Source organism: Dermacentor albipictus, unplaced genomic scaffold (assembly GCF_038994185.2).
Source record: "Dermacentor albipictus isolate Rhodes 1998 colony unplaced genomic scaffold, USDA_Dalb.pri_finalv2 scaffold_13, whole genome shotgun sequence".
NCBI classification, from domain to species: Eukaryota; Metazoa; Arthropoda; class Arachnida; order Ixodida; family Ixodidae; genus Dermacentor; species Dermacentor albipictus.
The window spans coordinates 6,409,099-6,426,886 of record NW_027225567.1 but is presented as its reverse complement, the minus strand read 5'-3'; the positions used below and the strand labels follow the sequence as shown (position 1 = coordinate 6,426,886).

Genomic DNA, 17,788 nt, shown 5'->3' with positions numbered 1-17,788 from the left:
GCGAGAAGGAGCGTGGGGAGAGGCTCTCACGATTTATTGCCGCGGTCGCGGGCTGCACACACGAGCGCAACTTCGACGCGCGTATACGTATACATACGAGGCTGAGTTCTTCTCAAACCCAGCACGAGGTCCGCCGTGCGGTCGCACCTTTGCGGCACTGATGATTTACGCCACTACGCCGAGGTCTCCGCGGCAGCTGCAATTACTATATTCTACGTTGGTTGTTTTTCTTCTCCTTCTTCTTGCTCTTCCTGTCCTCAAATCTCGTTTTGTTATCTTTGCCTCTCTTTGGATCCTCGTTGTAAGAGGATGCGTGGACCAGAAATGCAACTCGTTTTTCATCCGTGCACAATGAGACGGCCAAGTGGCGCTCGCATAGAACAGACCTGGCGAGGGAACACCGAGTGCATAAATACACAATCGGAAAGCTCTTTCACTTGGCGTCTGGTTTCTTTCTCCGTGACTGTCTGGATGTCTGGCCACTCTTTCTTTCTTTCTTTCTTTCTTTCTTTCTTTCTTTCTTTCTTTCTTTCTTTCTTTCTTTCTTTCTTTCTTTCTTTCTTTCTTTCTTTCTTTCTTTCTTTCTTTCTTTCTTTCTTTCTTTGCCACAAGAACATGCAACTTTATTCATTTTACTTAAGTCCAGAAACGTTTGTTCCTATGCCTAATAAATGGCAAAAAGAAAACTTTATACACTGATGTACTTATGACAATGACGGTTGCTCAATGCCTTGCTGTTATTTTCACTTACTGAAATCTTCACGCGACATCATCAGACTGGTCTAAGGGGGCGCCGAGTCGGGGTGAAGCACAGTGCTATGTAAAGGTTGTGAGAAGGACAGACGGGGTCCAACCGGGTTGCAAGACGTATAGCAACGATTAATTGGAAAAATAAAAATAAACAAACAGTAAACAAACTAAACGCGCTGTAAAGGAATGGACGTAGACATTAGGGTATTTATTATGTGCTGACCATGTCGTGCGCTTCGGTAAACGTTCCGGAGTGGTCGGTCTTCTTTTATTTCTCTCTCTCTTTCCCCCTCCCCCTTTTCTTTGTAGTGTAACGACCGATGGCAGCGACCCGCACAGCAGCTTTCCCATAAAGTAAGCATATTGGCTCAACCAAACTCGTCTGTTTATTTTTTTTATATATATATCTGTTAGAAGAACTTTCAGGGCCCGAAGGCCCTGTATACAGACAGGAGTGGTCACAAACGTACAACAGTGTGCAGAAAATACATCACTAAGGAAACTAATCTTGCATGGATATTTCGAAGCTTATAGTGCCGCTAATGGCAGCGACAGAGGCAGGGAGGTGGTTATTCACCGCTGGCTTTCGCGAAGCGAGTCATTGTACAGGTCATTTCAGATGGTGCACAAACTTTAAATCTGTGATCCGTACGCGATGAAATGTATCTGAAGTCGAGAAACGACATCGCTTTTTAACAGTGTAGAGCGTGGTGAGAAAGTTTGTGAAAGAGCCAGAGGCGAGAGCATTTACAGCGTGAAGATAGATAGGGCAGGGTGTTAAGAATGGTGAGCTGCAAGGCAAAATTGCCACCCAATTACGACAAGGGGGGCAAAACGCGCATTCCGCCCTCTCCGTCGCTACAGCTAGGAGGCGTTCGAAGAAGCGGCCTTTGTGCTGAAAACCGCCTCCTTCCACCAGCCCCATCGACATTGTGACGGAACGAGTTCGGTGTGTGAACAATGGTTCCGGAGTTCTCCAGCGCGGACCTGATTTGACACGCATGGACAAGCTGCCGCGGGAAAGACGTATTTTGGTGCTTCTCATGCCTTGTCCGTGACTCAAGACAACGAGCTACCCACGATTGGCACCGATACTTCCCAGAACGGCACCCCTCCAACGCCGTCGTTTGGGCATCGGAATGTGTGTGCCTTTGTGTACGTAAACTGTTCCGCGGAGCGGCAGCAAGTTGCCGATAAGTAAACGAACAGTCGCCGCCTCGTATGGCCGGCGGACCGAGTGTATAAAAACTGTTGTTGTGCGAATGCTGGTAACACTTCTCTTGAGCAGTCATGTTAGACTGATTCACTTCTCTCATGCAGTCATGTTGGACTGATACTCTTTTTCTTAAGCAGTCATGTTAGACTGATTTAATTTCTGTAAATAAACCCATTTTACTCGTTCTCGATGAGAAGCAGTTCTTCACTTCACCAACGACCTCAGCGTAAATAAGTTGGACGACGGCATGGGCCAGCTACCTTCGAATTCGTGCCGTACTCCAATCTTTGCAAAGGACCACGAGCGATGGGATTGAGCCCCCAATCCTGACAAGGGGTATAGCATGTTTTTCGGCGATGAAACAGCGGCGTGATGGAAATAATTCGATAGTATAAACCGGACCGTGCGATTTTGGACTGATTCGAGGGCTGGGATGAGTAGTACTGTGGTATTTGTGTATACTGGTTGTGCGTTCAGTGTTGTATTTTTGACGTCTACATCTTCAAGAATGTGCCGAGTCCGCTAAAAGTGCGACACACTAAACAATAAATATCACACTTGGGGCTCAAAAACGCCCGGACGGAAGAAGTAAAGCCAGAGTAGAGACTCTGAAACCTATTGCTGAAATTCGGATACACGAGGCAGAGAAATACTCAGGAACTCTAGCCCACACGATCAGCGTCATCGACAGCAAGGGCAAAGTGATAACGGCAGCTAGCATCTTGTCAAAAGAAATAGATATGGCAGAAGCAGCAGCAACAGCCCTGGGCATCTCAACCTGTGGGGAGGAAGCAATAGTACTCCCTAATTCACAAGCAGCTTACCGAAATTTCCAGAAAGGGATAATCTCCGTGCAAGCTCTATACAAATCCTCACAGAAAAGGCAAAGAACCTACCAAATAGTACATATCGTTTGGACTCCGGAGTCCGAGTCCCGGCTGGACAATGAGGCAGCCGACGCCTGCACCCGAGCTCATGTTCACCGGGTTTTCTCATAGGGCGCGCCAAGGAGGATGGATTATTTTTCTGAAAATTACACATATATTCTTCACCATTGCAGGCCAGACAGAAGAACTTACCCGCCACGTCACCCCAGCCTAAATATATAGGGAAGAGGCAGTAACCCTAAGGCCATTGCAAACCAACAGCTACGTCTACGTTATCCTATTGCAGTGAATCTCACCCACTCAGACTAAATACTTCCGCACGCACTGCGATGTCCCAGACACCTTCAGTCATATGGTATGGGGTTGGGGAGGAAACCATGGCACCGTAGACACACAAACACTAATCGCAACGGGAGCTCGGCCAAGTTATCACACCCGCACGCGCAGAGACAGAGCAGCCTGATCAGACGGGCACGGGAGATGGGTACATCCTGCGATGGCCCGTGGCTACCTCGAATAAGGAAGCCACCCACCTAGGGCGCAGAACGCTTTTGCTCAAAATAAAAGCTTTACTCTCTCTCTCTTACACACACACACACACTAAATACACAAAGAAGAAGAAGAAGTTGCCTTCCTTTTATTTTTCTTCTTCCTTAAGTGTTCGTTATTTTTGTTTATTCTTTCTACTTCGTTTTTCATTTTTTTCGCCCTAATCTTCTGGAGTAACGTCCAAGTACACGTGTATGTTGAGCAAGAAAATCGTGGATTCGGCTCCAGGCGCTGCGGTGACCCCGCACCGACCTGGGTAGAATGCAAAACAAGGCCGTTTGTGTACCGAGATTTCGGTGTATGCGTTTGCGTTGTCACGCCGTCAGAATTAATCGGGAGTCCTTTAATATACTGCATCTCTTAAAGCAGCTGTATTTTTTAGGATTTAAACGCAATAAATAAATAAATAAATAAATAAATAAATAATACAATCAGTCACTCCCTATGCAAGGCGTGGGGCTCGGGCCAGCCTTTCCGGCCCTCATTAAATTATGCATCTCTTGACGCCTAGTCAATGATGCTGTACGGCGCCAACAATATGCTCCTTCCCTTAATTCAACGTCGCGTCATTCTTTCTTTCTTTATCCCTTTCCTTATTTTCGTTTTCTGTCCGCTTCCCCATCCCCCATTGTATAGAATAACAAACCAGGTGCAACCTGCTTAACCTCCCTGCCTCTCTCTTTCTCTCACTGGGGTCATTTTATTTATTTATTTATTTATTTATTTATTTATTTATTTATTTAGTTGCTTACTTAGTGCATGTAGAACAGCCGCTTAAAACTTCAAAAACTTTCAGGTTAGAAGGTGCTAATACCTAATGTATTACTATGTAATGCTTTGGAAACTGACAAGAAATGGAAAGTCTGAACCAGGGAGTGCACTAAGCGCCTTCAAAGGCCAAATAGCAATAACACAGTGAAGCAGCGGCAGGCACAGCTCGCCCGTTCCGACTTGGCAGGACAGAAGTCCTCAATTAGCCAGGTCAGGCAGGCGTGTTATGATTGGGGGTTCAATCCCATCGCTCGTGATCCGTTGTCAAGATTGGAGTCGGGCATGAATTAGAAGGTAGCTGGCCCATGCCGTCGTCCAACTTATCCATGCTGAGGACGTTGATGAAGGGAAGGACTGCTTCTCAGCGAGAACGAGGAATATGGGTTGATTTACAGTATTTATATCAGTCTAACATGACTGTTTGAGAAAGTACATCAGTCTAACATGACTGCTTGAGAGAGAGTCTCAGTCCAACATGACTGCTTAAGAAAAGTGTGTCGAGCATCCGCACAACAGCAGTTTTTAAACACTCGGTCCTCCCGCGATACAAGGTGATGCGAACGTTCGTTTAGTCATCGCAAACTAGCCGCCTCTCCGCAGGACAGTTTACACACACACATGCACACACACGCGTGTTTGCGGTCCGAAACCGACACCACACGAATTTCATAGAACTCGGAGCCATTCCGGGTAGCGCGTTCTCTTGCGTCTTGGTCGGCGCGTGGGAAGGAGCGCGAAACGGCGTACCCGCGGCAACTCGCGCACCCGTAGCAGATCAGGTCCGCGTTGGCGAGTTTGGTAACAATAGTTGGCCCGCCGAACTCATTCCGTCACAACGGCGATGAGGCTAGAGGTTGGCGGCGGTTTCAGCACAAAGCCTGCTTCATCGAACGCATCCTAGCTGAAGCGACGGAGGGTGGAGGATGCGCGTATTGTACCCGGACACAAAGTCGATTTAGTCACGCTGTGGCTAGAGGTTGGCGGCGATGCTCCCGGGATGTTGCCTCCACAGTCGCAACGGGTTGGCAAAACTGCGCTGCAGCTGGCCGTTCTTAACAGGCGGCAGAGGCCAGTGGGGCCCTGGACTGTGGGGCTCCGACCACCCCTCCATAAAATCTTTTCCTGTGAAATAAAGTTTACACACACACACACACACACACACACACACACACACACACACATATATATATATATATATATATATATATATATATATATATATATATATATATATATATATATATATATAACGTCTCAATAGCACTTCATATTTCGAGTGCTTAAGGGCTCTCTGACATAAAACTATTCCAATGTGTTTTATTCCAATTTCCTGATTTAAATTTACGTAACCTCTGACTTAAGCATCGGGCGGTGACTCGCAGCGTTGTTTGAGCATGCCAATCATACCCTCTCTTCGTGTATAAGAGGTCAGTATTGTTTGCTTTTAAAGGGAATGGTATTGACTGTAGATTTTTGTTTTATAGTTGTCTGACCAGAGGCGAAGAGCGCGCAGAAGTGGAGAGGGTCTCGGTGGGGCTGGGCTAGCTAGTTAAAGTACGTAGAGAGCCTGATGAGGAGGGTGGTTCCAGTGTCAAGTGATTGCTCCGCTTCCCCTTGCTTAACTTTCGGTGTCTGGTAGAAAATAGCGGCGGAGTGCAACGGAAGGGTAAAAATGCAGCTTAAGCGGATCCTTAGTGAAGAAAATCTGGCGTAGCGATGTCGTGCACGTGCTCAAAGGTCTCGAGAACGTTATACTGCCCCACGAAAATGTTTATTATGCGCAAATAAATCCATTCTTCCCGGCAGCTCCGAGTCGCCAGTGCCAGAGCGATCGGCGGGAAGCCATCTTCTATTCATTTCGGAACGAGGCAGTCTCCGGCTATTCCGAAAAAAAAAAAAAATCAGTCAGTTTTGTTTGGCACATGAGTCACTTTGACGCGATGAGATTTCGCTGTTTTGTGACGTAGCGTGACAGACAGGTGAAGCCGGGGTGGCTCAAAAAAATTTAGACCAATCGTGGAGGGCTGAGTACAAAAAATTGAATCGAAAGGTTTGGAATAGCTTTACGTCATAGCGCCCCAAATCTCTTCCGAAAGGATGACTTTGTATGAGCACACTTCAAAGTCAATTTTGCCTGATTTATGATTTTCGATAGAGCATTACTTTGCTCATTAATGACCATGAAATATTACTTGGGTGCTTGTGGTCGTTGTTGTCGTCGTCGTTGTTATTGTTGCTGGTGGTGGTGGTGAGCCGGGTTGCGTATGCATGCAAGGAAGTACTGGCGACGTCAAAATAATTTGTTCATCTCCGCTCTGCTTCGAATACGTGTTCCATGGACTATAAGCATTGCGTTATTGCGCATCGCGAATACTCGTTGTATTCGTACGCGACTGCATCTTTAGCGGTATATAGTGACTGAATATACGAAGCATGGCGAACGCTCCGATCGCCAAACATAATGAGTGCTTGGCGCACGCAGCGCGTCGCATACGTTACCCAGTCGCACACACACAAACGCGCAATGCAGGCAGGTGCTAGACGGGGTAACCGCCGCAAGCCTAAGAAGAGCGCGTCGACATTTTTCATATACGACGACACCTCCAAGGCAGCCTATAGCGCAACCAGCCGAGTCAAACCGACCAACCAAGAGACCGCTCGGCACACGGTTCTTATCTGCGATGCAAATTGGACTCACGCAGTTCGCTTTTTTGCTCTTAGTTTTTTTTCAACGACGACTCGAGACCAGAACGCATATACAGTAGGAGGACAGTGCATGGTGGACTGCGCGAGACACGGAGCGCACAGATGCCTCACCGCTCCGTCATGTTGCGACAGCCGACGGCCACCTTCTCGACTTTGCTTCCCTACTCCTTCTCCTCCTCCCCCCCATTATTTTGCAACATTTTTTTCTTTTCTTCCCCCTCCCCCTTTTTTTTTATCCGTCGGCATCCATCCGGCACTGTGCGTATACTAACGCAGGGTTGCTCCTCTCTCTCTCTCTTTCGTTCTTTCTTTCTTTCTTTCTTTCTTTCTTTCTTTCTTTCTTTCTTTCTTTCTTTCTTTTGCGTGTGTGTTTCTCCCGCTTCGGTGTTCGGCCTGGTCCCGTCGCGGGCACTTTTAACCCTGGCTCCTTATGTATACGAGGAGCGGGGTGGCTGTCCCACACGCGGCGGCTTCTCGGGTCGTAGTCGTCGCCGCGGCCGCGAAAGGCATTCTTCGTCTTCGCAGCGGGACGCCCGCGCTGCGCGGTCGCTGCTGGGTTCGCGCGGGTGAAATATTGCCGCGTCATGCTGCCGGCGACCCTCTTCGATGCTGCGGCTGAATAAGACCGAGTCGTCGGGTGGTCTGCGCGCCACTACCACTACCTTTCTATCCGTGCCCGCTTCTAGTTCGGCCGGCGTGGAACCCGGACGCAGGTTTTGCGGCTGTGTGCATTTGTTGGTGTGTGTTTTCGTGGCTCTTTTGCCAACCTGCGTGTGTCTGTCGGTGTGAGTACCGGTAAGGTGGTTGGACTTTTGAGCCCAATCTCTGCAGCTGTCCCGCTCTGAATGGCGGATGTGCATTCCGGCAGCCCGAGCTGAATCGCACAGGCTATATGTGAGCGGTAGCTGTTGTACTACATGCGTCAACACGGTCAGGAGCAGCTCTCGAAACACTCGCATTGAATCATACTTTCTTGTGAGCGTCTTTTCTGGTTGTTTTTGTTTGATTTCTTTCTTTTCTTTAGCATTGTGTGAACCATGTTAAGGTATATTGGGAGAAAATGCAAAATAATTATCTGAGCACTTGCATCGACACTTGATTGAACTGTCACGGCCTCTTTCGTACAATAGTGTCTAGCGATACATATGCACGTTTCAAGACTTCGATGTGCGTTCATCAATGTGTCCGTGAAGCATTTTAATGAGCGACGCATTCATTGCATAACGATGCGGCGGCATATCACTATAGGAATTAAGCTATCCAGTCCTGGCGCTACTTCCTCGACGTAGAATTCAACTTGGTTTAACTGGAAAATCTTTTGGGTGTTGTCAGAAAGAAAAGTTCTCCTTGTCCAGATGGGATGTCACCTTGTACCATGCTTTCTACGCTTGGATATCGGGAGGGAATGCCACACTTTACAGCATATACCAGGGGAACGTATTTGAATGAAGCATAGTTATTATAGGAATCTTCTAGGCAGATAGTGCAATTCTGCCACACCAGCTTGATAATTTTCACAAGCCTTCCAGTTAACAATTTTGGGCAGTGTAAAAACATTACGACACGTGTTCGCAAACATTCTTCACTTGTCACTGATCAAAGAAGACAACGAAAAGACGCTTGGATAACCATACAGTCACCTTGTTCACTATAGTGCGAACAAGGTGTCCCTATGGACAATGCTTTGTGTAGTGGAAGAGGAGGAGGAAATAAAGAGAGAACGCATGGTGTCATGGCGTGCAGGTGGTGTCCATATACGGGCATCAAAACGTCTTTTTGTCGTCCTTCTTTGCTCAATTACAACTAACGAATTTGACACTGAAATACTTTTTCTGGCCCGACGGATGTGTTCCGCCAAACTCCTGAGAACGTAACTGGAATACCGACGCATTTACCCCACAGAAGAGCGCGTATTTTGTCGTCGTCACGCTATCCATAGGATTTCTGATGAATGGATATCGCTTCCATTGCTGCTAGAATTCATTTGCTCATTTGGGACATGCGCTATAAAATGAGCTATTACAGAGCTAACTGGTGGAAATTTGTTAGTTAACGCCACATTGTGATTTATCGTGCAAGCAATGCCCGCCTCCTCAAGCAATCCAAATGATGCGACATAATTGCACTATATATACCTTAGAAGACGTTAGTAAGTCAGTTTACACAGAAAAAAAAAAATGAGCACCTGGTGTAACAGTAGCTGGAAAAATCAGTCAATCCCGACAACATGGAATATCGTGGGGAGGATCTCAGTTCACAAGCCCCCGTAACGCCGGGAAATTCGTATTCACGATATAGCCCACCAAGGCTAATAAACATTGTCCAACAAAGCCTTAAAGAAAATAGTTCAAGGGAAGCGACAGTATACTGACTGGAAGTTAAGTCTACCAGGTTTAATGTCACATTTTCGTCGTCGTCCTAGCTCGCTATAGACTCCGTTCTAGATCTAATCCAGTCTTGCACGTGGACTGCGAACAGATATGAAAGGTAAAACAGTAGCAGTTTTTTTTTTCCACATTCGAGGGGCTTTCGACACAGTTAGTGACGTATAATGTCTGCATGGCGTTCGGAGTCGCGGGGTTAGAAAGCTCCTGCTCACTGAATGTCGGTGTAGAAAAAATAACAAAAATCAACATGAAGTTGGCGCATGCGTCGGACAAATAGGCTGCGCATGTAGTTGGGACGCCAAATGAAATTATCTGAAATTGAATCGAAAATAGAATTATGGGAAAGCCAGATGTGCCTGCGGCATATGCATGCAATTGAAATTGTCACCGATGCAGTTGATCCCTTCTCGGGCTTTAATTTTATTATGAACTTCTAGCCTCTTTATATATCCCAAGTAGTGCCTCAAGCGTTACAGGTACTTACCAGGGTCACTCGCTCATTGGAAGTCGCGATTTATATACGGCACGATCATTTTTAAGCTTCCCGGAAGTTTTGAAATCGCCTGTGGCAGATAGCATAATTTTTGTCCTTGACCTGGATTATTCCGGACATTATCACCGGGGCAAATCGAAACGCATATTCAGCTAATTAACTTCATAATTAATAAATTCATGGCACATATTGCAATTTACGAATTGTAGCCGGTGAGTTTGCAAGACGTATCTACTTGAAATGAATCTCTAGGATGACACCAGTCTTGAGATATAATTTCCCAATGTGTGACACGAAATACATGGGCGTTCTAGTTACTTTGCTGCTTCAATGCATAAAATAGCGTTTTAATAAAAATTAAAGTGGAACGTCAGTGCATTTTCGCGGCGAGTTTGATGGCTCATATCTACAAACTGGAAATTCTGGAAATTCATTCTAAGTGAATATGCCTTGCGAGCTCACCAGCTCACCAAATTGCAATATGTGCCATTAAGTAATTAACTAAGTAGTTGATTAGTGAATTTTTAAAGCTATTTGAATATGTGTTTTGATTTCTCGTGCAGGTTTCTCCGAATAATTATGCTCAAGGACTACAATATTGTTGTCGGAAATAGAAAATTATGAAAAATTCCGGAAAACTTAAAAATCATCACCTCTTGTGTAATGTCCGGCGGATGGATTCGTCCTTCGTCGTAGGAAATTTCGGTGAAGTTCGCGTAATAAAAGCGAAATGCCGTTATAGGTTGCCTCTGTTGTTTATGTATCCTATCTACCGGCGTCTTTAATGTTGAATGGCGTCGCTCACGCAGTCTGAGATTCCAAGTTTTAGCGTAGCTTGTTGACGACTGTTGTGCGCACCTATCTTCATGCCGCCACTACCTCCGCATATCACTTGCATTTTGTGTGGCGGCGTCATTGCATTTGCGGCCAACGTTTCGACGTGCATTTTTTGCGTCTTTTTGGCTCAACTTTGCAGGCGATGCACCTCTTGATAGTCGGCTGTGTGCATACACTCCGGAATGCGGAATCAACGCCTCTCCGAACCATCTTGTAGTCGTACCCAGCAACTCTTGTCCCAGATTGCTATTGTGCCATCACTCTATCGATAATTGCCAGTCTTCATATGCTTATCCTTCGGTTGGCCATATAAAGCACCTGTTTGAACATTAGTTTCTCCTGGGGCTATATTCGTCCGGTGTCCTCGCCAAGGCATTGATTGATAGAGAATAACAACTGTGCGTAAAATGCAGGGAAGCTGCTGGCACCGTTTATGCTAGATGAGTGTGCATATGAACAGCTAAAATCAGTGCCTGCAGTAAGAGTGACCGTTAAGTCTAGCTCTTGGGCACTCTCTTGTCCGGGAATTAAATATCCAGAAAATACACTGGTGGCCTTAAAGCTGGGTTCACACGATGAACCGGATCGCTGATCCAATCTACAGACGAGCATGATGTGGCCGAGCTGCAACGAGTCGTGCCGCTTGCAACTCATCTGCGGCGTTCTTGTATACGGCGTGGTTCGGTGACCACTGAGCTACGGCACGTTCATCATTAAAGAGGGGCATTATCCTGCGACGAGCTATCTTTCCCCCCATTTTGTCATGCACTTGCCTCGAGCGTCGAGAGCGACGCGCCCGCCGTCGCTGGCTGATACGAGGCATGGCCGACTGCGCCCAACACGCGCGAACTCGTAGACCCGCAGCGCACGACGGGCCCATTAATTGCGAATGCAGCCCACAAGCAAGGTCAGCATTTGCAAGTGTTTTCCGTGCTGAAGTTGTCAAACGTGGTAGAGCAGGGAATGTCGCTGAAGCCAACGTTGCAACAAGGGAACTTCATCAGGGCAGCCGCTGCTGTCATGTTGAAGCTAGTCATGGATGTTATCCGTATACGTACTTCGACACTTCGAGTTCTCGTAGCACACTGCTGCAGGTAATACACTCGCTGAAACTGGTACTTACACAGTGTGTAAGTACCAAGCGGTGGTACACAATGGCTCATTCGCCTATGTCGTTCGGCGTTGTGTTAAGGAAGCATCAATTTTCTAACGAAAGGCTCGAGGCCACATATCCAGAGTTTGGCAGGTTCGATTCATCATCGTCGCGAACAAATTCCCTGTTGTCGTTATGTGCGAACCAAACCTTCAAAGTGTTGCAAAATAGCGCTGAGCCGGCTAGTGGGTATCTGAATAACAGAATAAAGAGCTAAAGCGGCATGGTATAAAGAAAAAAAAAAGAAATCGCGTACGTTGTATCGCGGACGCAGCCGTATATAGTGCGTTACGTGAAGCGTCTTGCGCGTGCGGCAGAGATTGTATGGGCACTAAAGTGCAGAAATGAGAACGATATACACAAGGGACATTTATTCGCGCATTTTAAAGCGTACGTGCTTAGAGAGAGAGAGAGAGAGAGGTCATATAGGAAAGGCAGGAAGGCCAACCAGGCTGAGCCCTGTGGGCTTACCCTGCACTGGGGAAAGGGTACTAAAGGATGACAAGGATGAGAGAAGTTCAAACTTTGCACTGTACACACGCAGTCGAGCGTCATCAATCACAAGCGGTCATGGAGGATGGTGCAAGAACGGTAGCAGCGGTTTCGTTGCATTAGACATTGCAGAGGAACGAGGCCACGGTCCGAAGATCTTATTTTCTGTGAAAGGAACGTCGTCTAAGTGCCCTAAAACTGTCCGAATTTCAATCCTCTCATCTTTGTATTTTGAGCAGTCACACAGAATGCGTTTTATCGTTTATTCGTGCCACATGCGTTACAATTGGCACTGTTGGCCACTCCATTTGGGTATGAGTAGGCGTTCGTGAAAGAAACTCCCAGTCGCGGTCGGCATAATGGCGTTTCTTTCCGACAGGTAAAACAACGTGAACGTTTTAATTTCACTTGTGGATCCATGGCATATAGGCGCCAGTTGTTGAACTCTGGTGTATTCCATTTTTCTTAGAATGAAAATAGGGGGCGCTATAATGCGAAGCCATCCCAAACTTTTCTATTCCAACTCTGCAATCAGTCCTCCCGGATTGGTCAAAAGCTTTTTTGGACCACCCCCATTTCTCCTGTTTGTCATGCGACGTCACGAAAACCGCGATAGCTATCAATCTGACACAACGAACACACACTGATTATGCACGGTTCGACCGAACAAAAGAAAAATGACTATTTCTGATTCGACGCCCTTTTCGCCTATCACCCTCTGCTATTAGTCGGAAGGTTTGAGGATGCACCCATCTCACCTGTCTGTCACTCGACGTCACAAAACCACGAAAACTGATTGCGTCAAAGTGACGTGTACGCGTTAAAGAGGCATTAATATGCCGAAGAAAACTGAATTTTTTTTCTGAATAGCCGGAGACTACCCTATTGAAAAATTTGTATGAGAAATTGAACGAGATGTATGCATGTCGCACAGATTTGACGAGAAATTGAACGAGATGGATGCATGTCGCACAGATTTGACGAGAAATGAACGATATGAAATGCATATTGAACGAACTCCCATAGAAAACGGGCGAGATCTGTATGATGTGCTACGCAGACTTTTACGAAGTGCACGAGATTTATGCGATGTGCAATAAGAATGCATAGAGCTTGTATGACATGTGTGCGATGAGTTGTGTAGACCTGACGAGATTATGTATGACGTGTGTGAGGTGGCGTGTGATGTGTACGCACTGTAGTCGTATGAGCAACTTGATCTTTGAAGATGACTATGTATTGCATAAAAAGTGTGTGCACTTAAGTCGTAGTGCATCCAAAAGCTCATTAATGACAGTCAGATTTATGAGTTTTTCGTAGTAAATGCAAGAGCGTGATCAATGTGCTGTATGATCACATTGAATCATTGTGACACATATATACCAGTATAAACTACAGAGCAAATAAGACGTTCAGAGCTCAACTTCTGGAATTTCATCCCCATCAAAGCTGGTGTCGGTACTTTTGATGCAATGATTTTCACTTGGAGGCATATTCTCGGATGAACACTTATGGCGATTGTGAAAGATGTAAAACAATGTAAGGTACTTGCTTTAGAGGTTTTTTTCACTGCAAAAACGCACAAACCGGATGTGCCTTTCCGTACAATAGTCAGTGAAAACAACTGTTGGCAGGTTTTGGTTAGCCGCTTTTTGCAAAAACAGTTGAAGCATTTAACTATTGACGATCCTTATGGCATAAAGGATTCTTTCGATGTTGTTTCCTTTCTGGAAGACAACCATTCAGTAGCCGACATTTTTTCTGTTGACGTCGAAGATCTTTACTATTCAATACCGCATGATGAGCTATTTCGCAGTGGGATGACGTGCATTGAAGAAAGTGGCGAGGTAGATTTTCGCAATGCCACCGGGTTATCTTCGGAAAGTTTCATGTCCCTTCTTGAATTTTATTTAAGTGCAACTTTTATCCTGTTCGAAAATAACCTTTTTATCCAGAAAAATGGTGTGTGTATTGGTTCATGTGTGGCGCCTGCTCTTTGTAATATTTTTTATCTTTTGTCGACCGCGCTCTTAAGAGTGCCTTAAACAATGACTTGGTTCAAATTTTTAGATACGTTGACGAGTTTCTTGTTGTGATAAAACAGACTAACAACGAATGCTCCGTGACGTTAGCTGATATTTTAACACTGTTCAATGACAATGGCAAAGGTTTAACTTTCACACATGAGCTATCTAGGGACGGTAAACTCCAGTCTTTAGATTTGCAGCTATCCTTACAAACAGGCCACGCCTGTTGGATGTACTCGCCACGCGCACGTAAGGAACTTTTACCTTACGCGTCTGCGCACTCAAAGACTATGAAACGTGCCATTGCTTTGATGTGTTTAGAATCTTCCTTAATGAAATCTTGTCATCACTCTGCGAACATGAGTTTCATTGCACAGTTAAATAGGCTGCAGGCTGCTGGTTACCCAAGTGTGGTGGTGACGTCAGTCTCGGAGGTATTGCTTCAGAAACTGAAAGGGAAGTGGCACAAAAGTAACTGCATCACACAAAAGAAGAGGCCTGAAGTTGTGCCGTATTGCCACAGAGTGGCTCACAATCTAAAGAATGTCGCCACTAAATACCAAATTCCGGTAGTGTTTTCCGCTCCTCAGTAACTGTCAATGTTGTGCAGCCGTATTTCTAAAACAAGTAAAAACCTGATTGTGAAAATAACCATGTGAAGTTTGTAGAATGCAGCGTCGGTGTCGTTTATATAAGATTCCGTTGTCTTGTGGCAAAGTGTATGTAGGTCAGTCAGGCCGCTCTGTTAACGAGCGCCTTAGAGAACATGAGCGATCCATACCAACAGGCACAGGTTCCCATTTGGCTCAGCATTGTAAAACGTGCAAATGCAAACCCATGTTTCGTGATACCACGATTTTGAAAAAGAGCCGTGACACCACCGCCCGAGAGTTATCGGAAGCATTTTTCATTAAGTCATTGGAGTCACAGTGCATTAATGTGCCTTCCTTAACCTTGTACAGAGCTGAATTTGGTTTTTTTGGATTCTGTCGCATGAGTGCGCTCTTTGGATCGGATGTTGTTGGTGGCTCCACCGCATGGTGCTCACTGTGCATGTTCCTCTGGTTTGAGCGGTCTATAAAGGAGTGACGCAATAAAATGATGTCAGTTGAGAGTAGCGCCTTGTCCTGTCGTCTTTCTTGTGTGTGTCGTTTTGCGCTAAACAAAGTATTCATGGATTCGCACCAACTAGCCCGCCAACGCATTGTGCTGGTTATACTTGTTCATTTATTGTAAAATACTTGTGGAAAAGTATTAGACTATTTCTGTGGTCTTGTATTGCAATTCTGTAGCCATTTCTATTGTTTGTGAAACACGAACATTTAACAGAGACGAGAACAAGACAATGCGAGGACGAGCACTTGCTTTCAACTGCTGTGGTTAATGTTGAAATATCAATTTACGTAGGTAGAAAACTCATAAGCCTCCGTGTTCTCTTTTTCCTGTTTCTCTGTGAGATGTTCACGCTTTACACACAATATCATGCAAGAACCAGCCAAATTAGTTATGCAGTGGAGCTACCTATTGTGCATGTCAGTTCCAATGGCTTGTTGTAATCTAACAGGGCCGGCTGCTTTGTTTACATTTTTGTGCAGATGCATACGAGCACTGTTTCAAAAACGCCGAGCACTGTGGATACGGAGGCAAGGAGGATGAAGGACCTGAACAAGTACCTGGCCACCATGCTTTGGGATGCAAAATAAAGATGGTTTGTGTTAATTGTGGGCCCTAAAAAGTGTCCTCTTTGTCTCTGAGCTGGTACATCGGCCGACCCACGTGATCGAAATTAATCGCTGCAATGTTGGCAGAAGGTGTTACTGTGTGGAACTTCACCAAAAATATTGCATGAACAAAAGAACTCATTCAACACAAATGCGAACACTTGTAGAATGCAGCTAAACAAGAATGGTGTCATTTTGCATAGCTGAATGAGAACATTTTCATGTAGCATACACAAACGAGAACGATATCGTTGAGCATCGCCGTGCGAGAACTATCTCGTCAAGCATAGCTATGCGAGAATAATCTCGTTTAATATACCCACACGAGAACGATCTCGTTCAGTGACGATGTCCACTCGTACACATGTGACGTACGACGTCGTTGAGTCTACGGAGCAATAATAGCATACAGAAGTTCTCGTGAAATTCTCATACATATTTTTTCAATAGGGTACCCCTTTCTGAAAGGAATAGAAGATGGTTGCCGCCGATTGCTCAGGCACTGGCTACTTGCGCCTGCAGGAGAGCATGCGTTTATTTGCATATAGCAAACTTTTTACATGGCCGTATAACGTCATCAAGCCTTTTTGGCGCGTATGCGACGTCGCTCTGCCAACTCTTCTTTGCTGAGGATCCATTTTAGCGGCATTTTTAATTGTCCGTTGCATCCCGCCGTGATTTTCGACCAGCCACTGCAAGCTAAGTAAGGGAAAGTGGACCAATCGCAGACGCCGTCACCTCCCTCTACATCCGGTTATGTATTTTCAGTGCGCTGGCTGGGCCCCATCGACACCCTGTCTACATGAGCGTGCTCCTCGCCTTCTGTCAGCCAATTAGATAAGAAAAACCGCTCATCATCATCATCATCATCATTATCGTCATTCTATTGCATGTCCACTGCAGGACGAACGCCTCTCCTTGCGATCCCCAATTACCCCTGTCCTGCGCCAACCGATTCCAACGATTCTATTCGTTTTGAAAGCAAACAAAAGTAACAGGCGCCACACGCCGGGAAGACGTCATGGCCGCGTCACGGTGACGCCTCCCTTACAGGGGAAGGCTAATCGTTCTGCAGGCATTCCTGATAAGGTTGCTTCGCTCGCTCGCTCCTGTAAACGAGGCGTGCGTTTGATTGGGCTGTTCAGGCAACGCTGCGGGTCACCGCCTGATGCTTCTGTCTGCGGTTACGTAAGTTTGACGTCAGGAGAATGAAATAAAAACATGTTGAAACAGTTTTACGTTATAGGGCCCATGGTCACGACCATAGAGTTGCCGCGCTGCATGTGTTCTCGACAATGGGATCGAGGCTCTCAACTTGCTCCACTTGTAATTTTGTCAGCACTTTCGTTTCCATGGACGTTGAAATGCCCAACTAGCCACAGAAATACTATGTCGTGGCCTCTGTCCACTGTTGGATAGTAGAGTAATAGTACCTGTACCACCGATTGCTCACGTGGGCCGCCATGCAGAGCCGATAAGAGAGATTGCAGGTCTGCCTCTGAATCACAGAAAATAGCCCAGAAATTTTGGGACTGTTGAATTACATGCCTAAGTTATGATATAGCTAGTGCGTACAATCTTGAAATCGCGCGCTCTCTGTATTCGTAGAGGACCCGGTGTGGCCAAAGGTTGTGGGCACGAATTGGCATCCCTCTGCCGTACTGCCCAAGTCTCTTCACGCCATATTTGGACCCTGCATACGTGTCGTACGTCGGGGCACCATAGCCGAGCAACCATCGAATTTCTGTAACAAATTCCGCTTATAACCCTTATAACTCCTAATGCGCACGGGTTTGAGT

General features: G+C 46.0%; 1 long non-coding RNA gene across 1 annotated transcript; it reads left to right on the top strand.

Moving 5' to 3' along the window:
* The first annotated feature begins 7,273 nt into the window (after nt 1-7,273).
* Nucleotides 7,274-15,987, top strand: LOC139051667 (uncharacterized). Its single transcript, XR_011509495.1, has 2 exons — nt 7,274-7,617; nt 15,864-15,987. It is a non-coding gene; the product is annotated as an uncharacterized lncRNA (long non-coding RNA).
* Nucleotides 15,988-17,788: the final 1,801 nt, after the last annotated feature.